The sequence below is a fragment of the Pocillopora verrucosa genome, chromosome 5 (assembly GCF_036669915.1).
Source record: "Pocillopora verrucosa isolate sample1 chromosome 5, ASM3666991v2, whole genome shotgun sequence".
NCBI lineage: Eukaryota > Metazoa > Cnidaria > Anthozoa > Scleractinia > Pocilloporidae > Pocillopora > Pocillopora verrucosa.
Window position 1 is genome coordinate 15,506,821 of NC_089316.1, and position 15,785 is coordinate 15,522,605.

Genomic DNA, 15,785 nt, shown 5'->3' on the forward strand with positions numbered 1-15,785 from the left:
CTTTTTTCGCTTTCTTCATTATACAGGTCCTTGAAAATTCAAAGTTTTATATTTGAGTTTACATGATCGTCTTTGGTTATTTAGACCGATGATCATAGAAAGAGGAAATTTATGCTAATTTCCATTAAGGCAAGCCATCGTTGTCGGTTACTGACTTAGTCTTTGCTAGTTGCTGTTACCTTAACTCTTTTTGTATCAGCAAAAGAGAGTAAAGGAGAGATATAAATAAGGTTGCTCTCATCCTTGAATCGAAGGATAAAACTTTCTTCGCCGTCTGCGACTCACCTTTTCCATAATTTAATAATGCATTCTAGGCTACGATCATGAAAAATGAAACAAATTCCGTGCCTGCTTCGAGGTAATGGTTTTCTGTTTCAACCCCGCTTGCATGGCATAAGTTTTGAGTTGATCACCAGCTCTCATCAGTGGATTAAGCTTCCAAAACCTAACTGTTTTTTATGAACGCAACCGTTTTAGGAAAGCAAATTAAAGAAAAAAGCTTGCAGCACTTAGTTCTATGTGGAAATTAAAGCAAATGATGCAAATAAATGTTATACGCTTCGCTCGATGTAGAGAATTGGGTCTCTTGAGAATATATATTTATCTTTATATGTTAACATACGTATCAGACACCGAAATCAGTCCTTAGAACAATATTATAAAAATTTGGCGTGTGGATATCTCCCTCCACCAGGTGTTCTTAAACTACTTAAAACTCCCTTTATTCTCTTGGAATCTCCGAGTTTTCTTTGCTTTGTTTCCTGACCCTGAGTTTAGTTATGAGCATATTTACTTTTATATCTAAGTAAGAAAGTGGTTTGAGTTTCATGATCAAGCTTTAGGTAATTTCTTACGTTAGTGATGCTTGATTTACATGTCCTTACATGTTCTCAAGGTTCCAAGGTCTTTAACACACTGACAGTTAGGCCTTCTTTGGTATATGCATTCTTCTAATTGCGGATAAGCTTCATGGTAAACAAGGATGTTTATGGGGATAATGGGAAATTTAATAATTTATTAGGTCTAATTACCACTATTCCTACTCTAACCATTATTGTCTTCCAGATGTGCCCTGGCGTTTAATCATGAAGCACGATAGATGGGCGCGCGTAGATAATTTCTCTTTCTGCACTCACTCGTGAGTGTTGAACACGAGACAGGAAATTCCAAATCTACAAGGAACCATCTAATTTTTTGTTTATTATTTAAACATCATATGCATTTACTCACAAAAATAAATTCAACAAACAACCTTGGATTTAGAAAAATAAACGCACTTTGCACCAAAAAAGTTTTTAACATTCATCTTCAAAAAAAAAGACTAAAAAAGGAGTTTATCGAGGATTATTTTCTAAATAACTTAGCTAAAAATGTTTTTGCATGAGAGTTTTTATGAGTGAAAAAACAACTTCGATCACTTCCCCTTGAGTAGCATCTACATCTGGATGTGTAAATCATTATAACGTCCATTTAAAAACTACAGGTACTTAACGCTAATGACAAAGGATTCTCGGAAGGAATGTAAATTTTTTCTTCCAAAAAATGCTAAGGGAAGCAGACTGATCGCTAAAGTTCAAAATATGCGAAAATTTTCAGGACTACTACGACTTTGTAGAAAATTAACGACGATTAACGACTTTGTAGAAATTAAATTTCTAACACACCAGGTTCATCTCCAAAAAACCCGAAAGCTAACTACTATATGTAAAGTTGTACGAAATGTGATGGAAAATTGAAACAGATCGAGTTGCCAAAATCTACTTACGAACAAAAACTTAAAATAGAAATGAAAATAGACTGGCACATATTCTGGCTTCTTCATTTCATCTCTTTATACTTATGGTGCATATCGTAAAGTCGTGCAGGGCATTCTTATGAATTCTCCGGAGCGATATTATTTTGGGGGAGATAGGACAAAACCCGTAAAGAAAAGCGACCCGCCAATCTTTTTTCAAGTTTCTTATCTAAGTCATAGTGCAGAAGTTGTAAAAAAAATTGCATTTGATAATCAACTATGGCTATTAAGACCGGTTATCATGGAAAGAGAAAATTTATGCTTAAGCACATTAACACGTGCCATTGTTTTTTTCCCGAAAGATAAGTAAATTTAAAACGAAAGAAGTCAAACATTATACATCTCTGACGGAGAGTAGTCAAGTTATATTTTCCTCTTAATTGTCTACAGATGCCACTTGTTATGTGTCTCAGTCTTTGTGAATATAAGTGGGGTTCGGGAAAAACTATTTTTTCCGGTTGAACGTGGCTCTTTTCTTTACTCAGTTTATTTTGTAACTTTTACTCTTTCTGTATACGTATCAGCGAAGAGAATGAAAGTGATATATGAAATAAGGTTGCACTCATAAATGAATCGAACGATGGAAAATGATTGGCAGTTTTCCAATCACCTTTGCCAAACATCAAGCAAGTCATCACAAGCTACGAATATGAAAAATGCGAAAAATTCCATGTTGGCTTCAAGATTACGCTCTTCTATTTCTATCCCCACGTATGCCACAAGTTTTAGGTCGATCACCAGCTCCCAGAAGTGGCCCTAGGAGCCCAAACCGACCTATTGCCTATTTTTATGAAGAAAGCGTCTTATGGAAATATATTAAATACATTATTTTGTCACTTTTATTCTTTCTGTATCAGCGAAGAGAATGAAAGTGATCTATGAAATAACATTGCACTCAAATGAATCGAACGATGGAAAATACATGAAACAAAGCGTTCAGTAGCTGTCAGTTCTATGTGGACATTAGCGCAAATGACCCAAATGGTTGTTTTCCGCTATGCTCACTCCATATTCTTAGGATAACAGATACCTAAACGTTGAAGTTTTATTGGACTTTTAATCCAAATACTTTCCAAATTTGAAAGATCAAAAAATGCATCCCGTGCATTTTTCATTCATTCCTACCATAAGATAAACACCTCGCAAAATTTATCGCGCTCGAATGTTTGACTTATAATTATTTTTTTAAACAACTTTGGCAATAATAAGCATAATATTAACTGAAAAGTCATGATCCTGTTTCAAATATTCTGTACTTTGTCTGTTTTTGGATTTGAAAAGACGAAAGTGATGTTATTTTCATCAAACCTTGATGAAAATCGTTTGAAGGAGTTGTTAGTTAACTTAAATTGGAAAGCTCTCTAGCAGCCGAAAATCTCCAGCCAATAAGTGTCCTTAGACTGATGAAAAATCTTTTTATTCCTTGGGAACTGATAGCCGTCTTTTGCATGATGAGTCCATCACAGACGCATCCTTTATCGGTGTAAACATGTTTAAGAAGGCCATCATCACCTCTTCTCCTTTACTTTTATCGTCCTTCCTTAGAAAAAAAAAAAGACTTCATCGAGGATCTTCTCATTTGCAGTTTAATATAATGTTTCAAAACATTTAAAATGCCTTACCGATCGTCGACTTAAAGGAAAAAGAAAGTACCAGTGTACTTTATGCCCCGAAGACTCGACGACGTAACCGAAAGGTACATGAATTAGGAAATCAGGAAATCTGGTCTGGTTTCCTTACTCAGAGCGCGTGGCAATGGTACATAACACTAACATCTGTTGTGCTGAAGTTTTTTATCTGTGGTTTAAGTTTTTTGTCGTAGGCCCTGTTTACACTTGGCCGACTGAGTTGTACTTTTATCAAACGCTCCTTTCGCCCATTTCAGTTCCTGAGCTATGAAAAATGCATTATGGGATTCCCACGTGGTTTTCGCTAATGACTGCGTAACCGTAAACGGACCATCAAAACTGCTTTGTTACTACCAGCCCTAAAAACAGAGAAAAACGATTTGATCACAACATTTGCGAAGCAGTGAACGATAACCGTGCCCTATCTGAAATTGACATGTGATAGACGTTGTGCTCCAATGTCATTCATTTATTTTTTAATTTTTTGAGTTTTTAATCTGGATAGGGGCGAGGTTGCTAGTCATGCTAAAAGTTTTCTCATGATCTCTTTTTGTTTTCTGACTCTTAATCCGGTCTGCTTTAGAACATAAAAACCACACTAGTTTAAACAGGGTACCAAGCAGATGGATTCTAGCTACACAAATTACGCAAATAGGGATTTCTGGTAGCGACTGGAATCGAAAATGTTTCGCAACGAGAACTCGAGCTGGTTATGCGAAGTCGAGGATATCATATTACAACAATTGCTCGGCAACTTTTAACTACCAGTACCTTCGTCTGTCAGGTGATATAAGTCCTAACCCTGGATCTAAATCAACAAGAATTTGTGCAGCTTGTGGCCGGGCTGTTGCTCGAAACCATCGAGCGACTCGGTGCGATGACTGCTCTTCGTGGACTCACATAAAATGTGGTGGCGTGCTACCTAAAGAGTATCACCATATGAAGTCTACAGGAAATTTCTCACGCACCTGCAGATCCTGTCTGGTATTACTACAACAGCTTCCATTTGCAAATTCGAGTCTGAATTCTAGTAGCAATTCAAAGCCGGAATCAATCGCAGAGGAGCAAAATGTCACATCAATGTGGACTGAATTTGACAATATTGTTCAAAACTATCGTTTAAATTTCAAGCTTGGGCACGTCAATGCAAACAGTATTGGGGGATTCAAGTTTTATGAAATCAGAACTTGGCTGCTCTCTGGTAGATTTGATATTCTTGTTATTTCGGAGACTAAGATTGATGGAAGTTTTCCAGATAGTCAATTTCAGGTCGAAGGCTTTCGCCTGTGTCGAAGCGACAGGAAGGTCGGTGGCGGGGGACTTATGATCTATGTGGGGAGTGATATCCATTTCGTAAGAGTAAAATATCTGAAAGGAATAACTCCAGAAGAGTGGGCTGCATTTAGAACGGAGACGATTATCCTTAAGGACAAACTGGGCAGGGGTTGGATTGCAATTGTAGGCGTTTATAGACCTCCATCGATTCCGAAACATCAATGGACTAGAGAGCTTTCATCTATTTTCGAAGAAGTCTCTACCCTTACAGAGACTGTTTTCTACGCTGGGGATTTCAAAGCCGATCTGTTGAATCCAGACAAGCCTTCCAAGGACCATGGAAATCTTTTAGACCTGATGGAATTTTTTGGTCTTTATTGCTTGATTACAAAAGCTACTCGAAAGACGAAAACATCAGAGACACTTCTCGATTTAATTTTGACCAGTAACAAGAAAAAGATATTGGTATCTGATCTAGTGGATACACAAATAAGTGATCATTCACTAGTCTTTACAATTCTACGGTCAAGAGCTCCAAGATCGCGCTCTCGTAAAATTTGTGTACGATGTTTAAAAAACTTCAACAGAGAAAAATTTATTCAAGATCTACAAATGGCACCTTGACGAAGTGGATGATAAACTTTACGCCTTTGAACAATTGTACTTAGAAATTCCGAATGAACACGCCCCTCTTAAGCAGACGATTGTTAGGGGAAACCAGGTACCATATATGACGGAACAATGGCGCAAGGCAAAAAGCACAGAAACAAATTATGATGGCTATTTATGAGAGATCGGACGGACGCAAATTATGACCATTATAAAATTCAATGCAATATATGCACTCCTCCAAGAAGAAAGGCCATTTTGTGAAAAAGTAAAAAAGTCGAGCCAGAAAACCCAAGGGAGTTTTGGAATGCGTATCGACCCTTTCTTCATGGCAAAACAAAGCAGGCAAATGACCTCATTATCAAGGAAAACAATGTTGTTTTAAGTGACAAAAGGGAAATCACTGAACTATTCAATGCGCACTTTATTCAAATTACTGACGGTGTTCCGTTGATGAAAGAGACAGATTATGGTCAACACCTTGAAAATCATCCAAGCATTATAGCTATTCATGAGAAGAACAGCACAACAGACGCACTACTTTGTTTTAATTTTGAACACATCAATCAAGCGCGTGTAGAAAGAATACTTTTGGACGTTAATGTCCATAAATCGTGCGACCACGATATGCTGTCTCTAAGGCTTGGGAAGGAATCGGCATCTAAACCTATCACTAATATTTTGAACACCTCCATTAAGCAAGGTTGCCACCCCAACGCCTGGAAAATGGGACAGGTCACACCTCTGTTTTAAAAAAACGACGAATCTAATAAAGCAAAGTTGTGCACTAGTTAAGGACTACTTGTCAGGAAGACAGCAGCGAGTAAAGATTGGAGATACCTTCTCCAACCGGTCGGGCACCAGAAGAGGGGTTCCACAAGGGAGCGTTTTAGGACCAATGTTTTTTTAATATATTTATTAATGACTTGTTTTCAGACAGACGGCTGAATAGGGCTGACAGTTGGATTCATCGATAAATAACTTAAAGGGTCAGGTAGAGTTTTTCATAAAAGTATTTCACCAAATTAAAATACTTTTTTTTACCTACCGTTTCTTTCTTCAAATTTGGTGCCCACGTATTCAGGTCGGCAAAGGCATTTATAACCTTTGAATAAAGGGGTAAGTTTCTAAAGAAACTGTGGTGCTGCGTCGGTGGGAGAGTATAGCAGGTAATTTAGTGTTAACAACTGAATTGAAAACGTAACTTAGCCACTGTAAAGGGTAAAAAAGCTGACGAAAAAGGTATAGTCAGCACTACAAACGGCTGAGAAGGATAACACTGACCAAATTCCGGGTAATAAATGACAATGGAACTTAACAGTGTAATACGTGCATGTTATTCAAAGAACAGAGTTGGGAATGTAGGATTTTTCAATTGGCGTAATTCGTAGTTGTCGAAGTTGTTTGTGTTTTGCATCTCATATCCAACTTTCTGAATAGGATACGCTTAAAAATCTTCGTTAAATACCCTTTAATTTTACAAAATGAGTTCCAATCATGGGTGGATGTTGAACGTGGCTATTTACCTTACTTAGTTTATTTTGGAACTTCTATTCCTTCTGTATATGTATCAGCGAAGAGAATGAAAGTGATATATGAAATAAGATTGCACTCATAAATGAATCGAAAGACGGAAAATGATTGACAGTTTTCCAATCACCTTTGCCAAGCGTTAAGCAAGTCAACTCAAGATTACGGTCTTCTATTTCTACCCCCACGTATGCCACAAGTTCCCACACAGCTCCCATGCCCTAGCAGTGGACTAAGCAGCCCAAACCGACCTATTGTTATGAAGGAAAGCATGTTATGAAAGTGCATAAACAAAGCTTTCAGCAGCTGTCAGTTTTATGTGGACATTAACGCAAATGACCCAAATAATTGTTTTCCGATTTGCTCAATGAAAAGGAATAAGGTCTCTTAGGAATATCATTCCATATTCTTAGGATTAACAGACACTTACAGGTTCAAGTTCCATTGGACTTTTTGATCCAGGTACTTTTAAAATTTAAAAGATCAAAAAATGCATCCAGCACATTTTTCATTCATTCCTACCAAAAGATAAACACCTCGCAAAACTTTTCGCGTTCGAATGTTTGATGTGTAATTATTTTGCTATCAACTTTGGCAATAATAAACATGAAATTAGCAGAAAAGTCATGAACCTGTTTCAATTATTCTGTAATTTGTCAGTTTTTGGAGTTAAAAAGACGCACGTGATGTTATTTTCATCAAACCTTGCTCCTAAATCGTTTGAAAGAGTTGATAGTTAACTTGAATTGAAAAGCTCTTTAGCGGCCGACTATCTCCAGCCAGTAAGTGTCCTTAAACTGATGAAAAATGTTTTTATTCCTTGGAAACTGATGGCCGACTTTTGCACGATGAGTCAATAACAGACGCATCCTCCCTCGGTGTAAACATATTTAAGAAGGCCGCATAACCTGTTCTCCTTTGCCTTTATCATCCTTCTTTAGAAAAAAAAAAGACTTTATCAAGGATTTACTCATTTGTAGTTTAATTTTTCGAAGCATTTAAAATGCCTTACCGATCGTCGACTAAAAGGAAAAAGAAAGTACCGGTGTACTTTTAGTCCCGAAGATTCGACGACGACGTAACCAAAAGGTACATGAATTAGGAAATCAGGAAATCTGGTCTGCTTTCCTTACCTAGAGCGCGGGGCAATGGAATATAACGCCTATATCTGTTGTGCTTAAATTTTCATCTGTGATTCAAGTTTTTTGATCGTTAGCCCTGTATACACTTGGCCGAATGAGCTGTACCTTTAAAAAACGCTCTTTTCACCCAATTTAATCGTGAGCTATGAAAAGTGCTTCATAGGATTCCCGCTTAGTTTCATTAATAAATACGATCACTTACATTTTTTCGTGGAAAATGTGCTCGAAGCCCTTAAAAAAACATTCAAAGCAAATGTCAACAAGAAAAAGGCAGTTTTTAAATCCATGTGGCGTTATGGTCTATAATATAATAAACGGGCCATCAAAACTGCTCTGTAATCAACTACCATACCTGAAAACAAAGAAAAACGATTCGATTACAACATATGCAAAGCGGTGAACGACAACAGTGCACTATCTGAAATTGATATGTGATAGACGTTGTGCTACAATGTCATTCATTTATTTTTTAAATGTTTGAGTTATTAATCTGGATAGGAAAGGATTTTGAATAACGGAAAGTGAATGAAAAATCGTGCACTCACCCACCCATTATGTTCGTTGAGGACAGCGTGGATTCAAGACCTTTCGTCCATCAGTTCGCCAAAAAGGTTTTTGTCGAATTGGTACTCTTTTAGTCTAAAAAAAAACATGTTGGTGTTAATTTGGTGTTGCTATCTATATTAGTATTTACCATGATTCAGTCCATCCACATCGTGGCTAGAGGCCCCCAATGCTGTTTGCCCTTTGCCTTCTCCTCAGCTCTTCCCAGCTGACTTCTCTCTCCCCATCTCTTCTTTTCAATTTCAAGAGATTTTATTACGACAATGTCCTTTACTCACGGCTTTTTCTAACTGAACGACCCTTTTTTTTCAATCCACCCGTGAAAAAAATTTCTTTATTTATTTCTTTAGTGGGCTCGAAATCTAACCATCTTTCTTATTCTATTTGTTACCCTGTGGATATTTTCCAAATAAGTCAAAAGGTTTATGCATAAGGTGTTTTATTGAGAAGAAACCCAACTTCCTTTTATTAGAGGGGGACGTTTCCAAAGAAATTTTGGTGCTGCGTGGATGGGAGAGTATCACAGGGTAATTTAGTTTTAGCAACTGAGTTAATAACGTAGACTGGAATCCGTAAAGAGTTTTAAAGCTGACGTTTAGAGCGTTCGCCCTTCGTCTGAGCGAGTAACTACGTACTAACGCTCGATTCTTCAGCTTTAGACTCTGTACGGTGGCTAATTTAGGTTATCAACTCAGTTGATAATACTTGATTTTACCTTATTACCTCCCTTACTTTCTGCTGAGCATCATTTGGTTCTGGATATGAAAATCATTATGAAGTCCATGGAAAACCTACGAGTACGACGGGAATGACAAAGTATTCTAGGAAATCGGAGTAAGTTTTGTTTTCCAGAGAGTGTTGAGGGCAGCAAATTGAACTTTAAAATTCAAAAAGGGCGAATGCTCGCAGGACTAATACCAGTTTGAGATACTTTACATAAGAAAATAGAGGCAGAATTTGAATTGTAACTCACCAGTTTCATTCTCAAATATTCCATGAACCAGGAGGCAAACCATTGTAGGAAGGGGTGCAAAGCGAAAATGACTGGCATATGTGCAATTTTCTTTATTTCATCTTCATATACTTAGGGTGCATATCGTAAAGTCGCACAGATCATTCTTATGAATTCTCGATTCCAAGCGAGGCCTTTACCAGGACAAGCATTCTTTTCCTTCGTTCTTGAATCGAAGAGAGGAACGTCACTAAAGTTAGAGTATTTTTTCCTGATGTCATAAGTACATGTATAATAAATGATAATAGTAAATATATTTATACATCGCCAAACCACTAATTGTCCATGGTACTTTAGGTTAAAATCATAAAAAAGCTAAAAAAAAGGGGGGAAAGAGAAAAAAAAATATATATATTTATATATGGGAATAAACAAATTGAAAAAACTCGGAGTAATTAAACATATTTATGATCTAATAAAACTAAAAGGAGTTAGAAGCTTGTTTAAAAAGATACGTTTTAAAATGTCTTTTAAAAATGTCAATTGAAGAACTAGATCTTAGTTCGAGTGGGATCGAGATCCATAGTCCTGGTCCCGCCACAGGAAACTTTCTCTCTCCACAAATCTTTAGTCTCGCTTTCGGGGTCGCCAGAAGGTGTTGAAAAGAGGACCTTAGTGTCCGTTCAGAGGTGCGATAATTAAGTAAGTCACTGATGCAGCAAGGCACTGCTCCATTGATAGCTTTGTAGACAAGTGGAAGAATTGTATAAACTATACAGTGACGGACAGGAAGCCAGTGAAGCTTTTTTTTTTTTAGGATTGGGGTCATACGATCAATATCCTAGTACGTGTAACAATTCGAGGTGCTATATTTCAAACGGATTGCAATCTTGAAAGTAGATACTTCGGTAGACCATATAGTAGTGAGTTGCAGCTATCTAATATTGAAGTAATAAAGGCATGAACAACAATTTTGGCACTCTCTTCTTCAATTTACTTTGTAATTTGGGTGACTACTAATTTGGTTGATCCTAACCGCAGGTAACCCAAGTATAAAAGGATGGTTTTCCACCCTTTTTGGCGGGATTGGAATTGAGAATTTCTCTGCCTGTCCCTGATTAACACAGCCTGACTTAACAAAGCAGCTGAAGAGATTCTTTAAGAATCGAAACCGCCGGTCCTGCTAGACGATATACTTCACTTTCAGTTTTACCTGAAAAAGATGTCAGCTTTTGAAACACCATTGCGGCCACCAAAAACGCCAGACTATCGTCCAAATCTGGACGAGGAGATGGAATTAACGTACACTGATCCGAACCTAGAATCGGACCCAGAGGATAGCCCTCCAGCATCACAACTCGAGCCAAGGCACAAAGCTGAATTAGCCAAACAACGCAGCAACGAAGGTCTACGCCTTCAAAAAGAAAGCCGTCAAAAAGAAAACCTTCCGAGGAATAGCCGATCCACGCGGCAGCCAAGGAAGAGGAAACATGAAGACACCATCAGCACTATCCGGTTCAAGAAGCAAAAAACTGAAACCTCCATTTTAAAACTGGAGAGACACTTAAAACAAAAGACTTGCCCTAAGTCTCTTCAATACAAGGCGAAAGCAAACGTCACGCCTGACGAAACCTTTCGACAGGAAATAAGCGCAATTAAAAGTCACGCCGAAGAACAATACGTTAGCGCCCTAGTGCGCTTCCATCAGCGTAAACTTGTTAGTCACAAGAACAAACTTGAAAAGGCTAATATTGTGTCGATCACAATGCAATGTAAATACACGTGAAAGATCACGTTCGCCTTTGAGGAACACTGTAAATACTGATGCCGACAGGATAGACAAAATAGAAAATCAGCTTTCAGAGCTGAAAGATCTTATATGTACACGCTTTCAGAGTGATAATAAACATGATGAAAAGTACAACATTGTCATCTCTGAAAAATCAGTCGCCAAACCCACTGCAGCAAAAAGGCTATCCAAGAATAATAAACGCAAAAAGCGTAGAAAAAATACACTACACAAGCGAGTGACTACAGAAAGGGAGAAAAATGAAAAATACCCATATCAAACTCTTTCCCCAGTGCGACGAACATTTGTTTTTCTCGGTTCCAGGTGTACGCAACCACTAACCCCACGTAATGCACATGCTCTCCGTTACGAATTTTCAAAATGGCGGACAGGTCAAAGAGGGAAATTAAAAAAACAAAGCGATTTTGCAATGAATTCTCAACATACACCCTCGTTAGAGAGGCGAATCCACGGAAGAAAGATACAAAACTGTATGATATTGAGATCGATATGATATTAAATCGATACCGAGGGCCCGTTTAATTGCCTTCCGCCACGATTATTAGCTTTCTTGACAGCTTTCTGAAGACAGAATACTTTCTTCCTGAAGACTTCTGATATGCGGCTATTGATTATTACACCTCTTATACCTGATTGCTCAAACACTTTGTTTACGATTGTTTAAAGGACCGACTCATGGTTCTCCGTCTTCGTCTTGACCGTTGCTTTGAAATAGTATAGACTAGTAAGCTGAAACGAAAAATTAATCAGGGAAGTTTACGAAAAATCCAGCAAACAAGCTTTAAAAAGGCAATTATTTAGACTTCATACTTCAACGAACTTCACAAATCTTACTTGTTTATCTTGTAAGTAAACGATAGCAGATTAATTCCCGAAGCGCTTTCTGAGTTTCCCGATCCCTCTCCTACTGCTTTCACGCTTACAAAACAGGAAAAATCAAAAGGAGGAAGATACAGCTGTTTCGAAACGCCATTTGACGAAGGTAAATCTGCTTTTTGTTCGACACTTTACATATCAAAACAAAGGAAATTTGTTCCTCTTTTTGATTCTGGCGGTACATTTTAAATTTGCGCCTGCGTAAAAGAGATATCGCCCGAGACCCTTCGCTCGGTCGTGTTTTGATCAAAAACGCCTTGTTAATTTCACGCAACCGCTCGGAGAAAAGGTAAAAATGACGAGGGAAAAACTTTATCTTCAAGTTAGAAAATTAGCGAAATAGAAAGCCGCAATATTATAGTTTAATATTTCAGAGGTACATTGAGTGCTTTTTCCGTAGAGAATCCGCACGATGGTAAAACATTCGAAAATTACACTCGATTTGAGTGGGGTGTTGAAGTGGGCGTGGTCACTACATTCATGTTAAGACTATTTGTACCCCATGAGTTTGATATGAAAAACCTTTCAGACAATACATTAACTGATCACCAAGTCAGCGTGTTAGCAAAAGGGCTTAAATTTATTGAAACACCCGTGACAAATGAAAATAAGATCAGGCAACAATTGTTGCGTGACTTCGAACAATTCGCTAGGCGAATGAGACTTAGAAGACTTAGATATATATTCCACGGGAATGACAAGGAACCACATCCTTTCCACGTCAAATCAAACTGGATACCAGCAGTACAACCTTCTATTGCCCTTGAACGCTACTTCGAAAATATCAAGTTAAGCCTTGCTGAAATAGAAATAACAAAGCCAAAACACAACCTGTCATACAACGAACACAAAGCAGTCAAAGAACTGCAAAACAATACTGCCATCAACCTTAAACGTGCTGACAAAGGCACCACAACAGTGATTCTCAACAAGAGGGACAAAATTCAAGAGGCCCAGGTTCAGCTCGACAACAGAGACCACTACCGACCTCTTGAAAACCCCATGGTCACTGACACATAAAAAAAAAAGTTAATGAGCTTATTGCTCAACTGCACAATGGCAAACATATAGACGATATGACAAAAAAGTGGCTTTCACAGACTCCCAATCCGCCCAGAATACCGATTTTCTACACTTTAACAAAAATCCACAAACCTTTGCCAGTGGGAAGACCGATTATATCGGGCTGCGAAGGACCAACTGAAAGGATATCATCCTTTGTGGATCATTTATTACAGCCTATTGCTCAAAAGCAAAAATCGTATCTCAAAGATACGACTGATTTCATCAACTTTATAGAGAAAACGCAAGTGTCAAATGATACTATTTTAGTATCAATGGATGTAACAAGCTTGTACACAAACATCCCACAAGAAGAGAGTATCCTGACAATAGTATGCCAAGCATACGAAAAATACCACAATAACAGCCCTCCCATTCCGTCCCACTACTTAAAACAAATGCTCGGGCTTATGACTGGAAGAAAATTCGTTCCAGTTCAACGGAGTGAACTATCTCCAGTGTTTTGGAACTGCCATGGGAACACGAATGGCGGTTGCTTTCGCCAATCTCTTTATGGCAGAAATTGAAACAAAACTGCTTCACCAAAGTAGTATCAAGCCGAGAGTATGGAAGCGTTACATTGACGACGTTTTCTCCCTGTGGGATGTTCGTAAACAAGACATTGATCTATTCATAGAACAAGCTAACACGTTCCATCCAACTATAAAGTTAACGGCTGAAATCTCAGAGACTGAAATCACATTCTTAGACACGGTTGTCTACAAAGGTGAAATATTCCAAAACGAAGCTATCCTCGACGTCAAAACTCGCTACAAACCGACCGAGACCTTTCAATATACACACTATTCATCTTGCCACCCGCCAGGTGTTAAGAAAGGCTTTATTAAAGAAGAAGCTATCGGACTTCTAAGAACAAACTCCTCGGAAAGAAATTTCAAGGAGGCCATGTGTAACTTCAAAACACGACTTGAAGCACGTGGTTACCCAAAAAGCCTAATTGAAAAAACGTTATCTGAGGTCTCGTTTGCTGCAAGGCAGTCGACACTTAAAAAACAAACCAAAAAAACTACAGGCAAAATATTGCCTTTTGTGACAGCATACCACCCAGGGGTTAAAAGTTTAAAACAAATACTGAAGCAAGAATGGAACCTCATCCAAAATCAGCCACTGCTGAAAAAAATTTACAAAACGCCTCCGATTATATCATACAAAAGAGGTAAATCGCTCAAAGACATACTCGTCAGAGCGAAGCTTTAATTAAAGGCTTTTGCGTCGCAAACGTAAAACCACACAGGGGAGTCTGTGTAGGCCTGTCTATGACCTTTTCAAACATACAAACTATACACTGCAACACACGTTTTTTCGAACCCATTAACGCCATAACCCCATTTGAACAAGTCCTCACTGTACCAGATTTGGAATTCTTGGCTCGTTTCCAGCGCCAGCAGGGTAGAGAAATTATCAAAGAGCAGTTGTGGTGATTCGGTTGTGGCCCAAGGCAGGCTGTAAAACTTGCAGTCCCAATAATCTGAGAGGAAATCACTCTTTGGGAGAAGAAGATTGCGGTTCTTGTCAGTTGTCAACGTGGCCATTTGGTTGGGAATGAGACGGTTCTTAAGGCATCCCCATTTGGATTGATAGCTTGGGTTCGATGAATGACAGGTCACGTAACCGGATTTGCACGTTAATTTGAATGTAATGATGTTACCCGCCTTGGAAGTTCTAGAGAAACCATACGAATCATCTCGTGCCCCAAAACAAACTGTAGATGGCATCATCTGTATCCATTTTACTGTTGGTAAAAGAACCAGCACATATATGATGACTTGATTTTGAACAAAATAATGGAGTTGGGCTGAATAAGACTTATAGTTGGATTCATCGAAAGATAACATAAAGGGTTAGGTAGAGTTTTTGATAAAAGTATTTCACCAAATGAAAAATGTATTTTTACCAACCGTTTCTTTTCTCGCAGTTGGTGCCCTTGTATTCAGGTGGCATCTGTAACCTTTCTCTGTAAATCCTGTCTGACAAGTGCCATTATGTTGGCATGGAGTCTGTCCACAAGTTTTCTGGTGTGAAAACGAGGTTTAAAAGCAGATATATGCCAATTGAAGTGGTAAGTGGTAATGATACTTTGAAATGAAAATTGAAATGTCACATGAGATCAAATCAACCAAAGAACCAGCCACGCAACCCGTCAACCATACAAATCAATTGCAAAAAAACATTGCGCAACCAGCCAAACAACATATCAGTGAAACAACTTACCGTCGAAACATTTACAAGCTAAAAAACCCAAGGTTGAGCTAACTCTACAGACTAATCTACCAAATGACAAGTGATGTTACGCGCATAGTCATGATGGAACACCAACCAACCATCAATAGGATAAGAATGTACTCACCATTGTTTCTTTACATCTGTAGTTTGTCTAAGACTTGAGATCCTAATGATGTTAATTGTGTGTGGAATTTTTCAGTTCACATTTTATGATTACTGGAGGTCCGCTGGTCATTTATTAGTTATAGTTGACACAGTTGGGTTCCATGTAGCATAAAGCTGAGCAGAGTTCTTGTAC

At 38.2% G+C, this 15,785-nt stretch overlaps 1 pseudogene; it reads left to right on the forward strand.

The window, feature by feature from the left end:
• Nucleotides 1-13,518: 13,518 nt before the first annotated feature.
• On the forward strand, nucleotides 13,519-14,461 carry LOC136280881 (uncharacterized; annotated as a pseudogene).
• Nucleotides 14,462-15,785: the final 1,324 nt, after the last annotated feature.